Genomic DNA, 4,361 nt, shown 5'->3' on the forward strand with positions numbered 1-4,361 from the left:
AACCACAGTACAGGGTAGTAATTTAGTTATTTCACTGCTGCTGCCAGCCTGCCACCATGGGTCCAGCAAGTATTTAACTAAAATGTATTTATTTTAACAAACAACTGTGGCATAATTTATACTGAAGGAGCAGATGTCAGAATGAAAACCTGGTTTCATTCCTACTGCATAAATGTTATAGACTCCTATACTGCAGTAGGAATAGCATGCCAATTTTATCACTGCCATATCACCAGTGATGTGTAACATCGAAACCAGCCATAATGTTGACAATTTTCCTGATGCATTGTATGTCTCATGAAAACATAGTGTGTATATATATATATATATATATATATATATATATATATATATATATATATATATATAAAACTTTTGGAGTATCTATCATATCGTATGGTTTGAAAAAAACATGAAACATCGTCATAACTATTCAGCACTTAATGACTGGTTTGACTTTTCTAAAAGCCTTAAATCTTGTATGGCATTTCCACTATATAATGGTTGCTAACAACATACATTTAGTGGCATTCTTAAGGGTCACTCACTCATAAGTACTTCAAAACATTAACATTTTGTTAAGTCAGTCCTTCCTGATGATTATTCAAACAAATGTCTGCCAGGAACATGGTCGGGCGTTTGCCATTAATCTGTCATAACCAAGTCTATAAAATAGCAGGAAAGTATCACTCAACACTGCTGTACAAAGAAAATGGCTGATTTATGCAGGAAAAAAATATTTTAAGCAGACTGAACAAAGTAAGAACTATTTTGTTTACCGATACTTACAAAATTGGATGGGGACTATGCTACTTGACTAAGAAATAGAAAACACAAATGTAATCAGCACCAACGATTTAAGAGTGCTTTGACATTGCAAACTAAATGTATTGTACATAACTGTCATAATAAAAATTACCATTATTTTAGTGAGTATTGTCACATTCTAAGTTAGAAATAAGTTTTTTTTTAAGTGGGCACGGTGGTTTATCAGCACTCAAACGGACCAAAAGTTGTTTAAAAGGATGACGACTAAGAGTCGAGTATTACGAAAGTTTTATTATCGTTTCTTTTCTGTTACTGTTGTTGCCCTCCTGTATAGATTTTAAAACAAATCCAGATATTTCGGACATTGCTAAAACAAACGCTGTTATCCTCTTCCACCCCCCAATTAAACTACAACAGATTTTATCAACAGAGAAAGAGAATACGTATAACTTTACAACACGTTTTTATATATTTATTGGTGACCTAACAGCGCCGGTGTTTACAAATGGTGAACATCCTGCTTCCTCCCTTAGTGCTAGGCTAATGTTCCTTTTTTTTCACATTAACCCAATCAATGATCAAATATTTTCCCCGGTGACCTATCGAGGATAGTACCTTTTCCACAAACGAAATGCAAACGCTGGATGCCTGTCTTGGCAATTACGCCTCTCGACCACTGGATTCATTCAATACCTGTCCTTCAAACTGCTGTAAATGCACTGAAGTTAGAGCCAAGTAAGAGAAAACACAGCAAGAATAACGTCAACTGTTATTAGGCAAAAAAGTCGACTCCTCTTAACATACGTCAGTGCTGAGAAAATCATACACCATTACAGGAAAAAAATAAATAAATAAAAATCCATGACCACGTATAAACAACCTTTCAAAATAAAGATATTGCTTATTTACTAATGGTTTCGCCTTCTTCAACTGTAGTATTAAGTTATTCACACATTAACCTCACAGCCACTAAGGATGCTGAAAATTATACGCATCTTAAAAAGTCATATAAATCTTCTATAGTCACTTTTGGTAATATAATTTAGTATTATAAAAAATACAATATTGCAGCAGCTGTGCAAAGCATGAACTGCATCACAAAAAATAAGTAAAAGGAGTTCAAAGGACAAAATCAGTTAACACTATTTATTTCTTCCTGTATGAATGAATTTAGAATCATGCTGGTTTGAGCTGAGCAATGGCCAACGTAAGTAAGCGATAATTTATAAGCTGTAACTGATCTAAATTTGAGGTGTACTTTTAAAAATACCCGCTATCAGTTTAACTCACATCCCTCACCGCGAGTCCACGACCTCAAAGTTAATAATGGGACCAATTCTACTTAGTCCGAATCTGGAGGTAATGGTTCAAATTACTCAAACAGATGAGCGCAAGTATTCAAACAGGCAACACACGCATCTGAGCTTAATTCCGACAGGCTGAAGGAGCTGACGTCATCGCGCACATGATGACGTCAGCTCCGATAGTGCGGAATCTAAAAAATAGCTTAAAAAATCGGAAATGAAGGGGTGCCACTCGGGAATCGTGGCACCCCTTCACTGGGACCCCAAAACTCGGTAAAAACCGAGTAATTCGGGATGGTTGGGAGGTATGGTGGCAATAGGTGTTTGCCTAGTCTGGCTGAGATGGGGAGCTTATTTTGCTGGGGCTTTCCCCCTGGGGTCTCCACTGAAAATGGGTTTGTTTGCAAACTCAGTTGGACTAACCCGGTTATCAAATGTGAAATAAATAAATAAATATACTGTGACTGTACTTTAGCAGTTTAAAAAAAACTGTACTATCTACTGCTGTTTTAAGTGGTTAATTGCACTGTGTATTACATTATATCTGTTGGTTGTAGGGCTACTTTAGGCAGTTTGTGTGGTCTTGTTACACTTGGGGCTCCAAACCAGCTATTCTACACTAATAACATGTTATTCTGCACCCTTATGGCAGAAGTGTGCTGATCTAAACTGTCTGATTTGGGGATTACTGGTGGAAGGCTTATGTTCTTTTCTGATTGGTAGTTAGCTTAAAACTTGTTTTGCTTTGCTCATATTTTAGCCTTGTGTTTGTATGGTGCTGCTATTCATACAGTACTGGTTAGTAATGTCCTGTATAGACTCAAAAAGCCCAGAAGCTCAGTTTTTCCCTAAACAGCTGTCAGTGAGAAACCTTTCAAGCTTTTCTGCTGCTGTTGGAGCATCTCAGTTGTGCACTGAGAAGCATTGCATATTGCTTAACCTTAGCTTACACAAAGTATAGGTCCATCTTGTAGTCTTTGCACAACCAGCACAGTCCTGTCAAATAACACATTCCCTTCTCTAATAAAACATACAGTAAGAACCTGCTGTCATGGACAGGCAGTTTACTATCATCTCTCTGGCCAGTCAATGTAGCAATTATCTCATGTATAGTGACAACCACTTACTCCTGAAACCAATACTTTATGTGAGAGATGTAGTTACACTATGAAATTGGAGGTAAGACTGTCACATACGGACAAACTAAATGTGAAACTGGTCATCAGCACACAGTGACTTCCCACTCTAAATAAGGAGACGACACACAAATCCACATATGCAAAGGTACTCAATAGTAACTTACTGAAAGATCCGAGGTCTCCCAGACAGAAACCGCTTACACACATAACAATGCAAAATACAACCACAACACATAATGACATACACTCCAGTGTCTCAATAAATAAGCCCATAAGGCATAACATCACAAAACCTAATGTATCATAGGTGACTCCATTGTGAGACACATGGATGTTCTCCTCACCAGGATGGATAAGGAACGGGTTATGGTTAGCTGCCTGTCAGGTGCCGTGATCCATCAAGTCACTCAACTACAAGTACCAGTATGACTCCATCATAGTCCATGTGGGGGTGAGTGACTTGAGAAGTACTTCACTGGATTTTGTGAAGAGAGACATGACTGAGCTCTCAGATTGTGTCACAGGCAGATATAATCCTTGCAATAACTAGCATTCCACCTTTTCCAAGGATAATGCCACAGTATAAACAAAAAATGATTGACTTTAACAATTGGCTTAGTTTCTGATGTCAGACAAAGGGGATCCAACGTCTGTCATCCTGGGAAGACATGACTGACAGGCCGTGCTGCTTTGCAAGAGATGGTGTGCACCTGTGTCCTCTAGGCGTTCAGATACTGGACCAACAATAATACAAGAAAAAGGCACCCCACAAAATGTATAAATGAAGCACCTGAAGCCACGAACTGCTCGAACACGACTTTATTACTTCCAAAAAATAAAAATCACAGTAAGCAACGATAAATGCTTAACTGGTTCACCGCATTTTTCGTTATCAATGTAACTTCCTCAGCAACAAATTTACAATTAATACAGCCCCTTATTATATAAGGACTTGCCTCCTTAATTATCCAATCCCTTTATACATTGCATTAACAGGATAATTTGTTAAACAATATTGCAGAATAGCCATCAAAGATAAAATACTTCCCTAAAACCTTAGAAAACATTCACTAAATAAGTGTTAAAACTCTTTTTTATATATTAAAATAAGTAATTTCTATAAATAAAATACCATTTCTATACAATTATA

This window comes from Protopterus annectens, chromosome 1.part1 (assembly GCF_019279795.1).
Source record: "Protopterus annectens isolate FY-2018-M chromosome 1.part1, PAN1.0, whole genome shotgun sequence".
Lineage (NCBI taxonomy): Eukaryota > Metazoa > Chordata > Ceratodontiformes > Protopteridae > Protopterus > Protopterus annectens.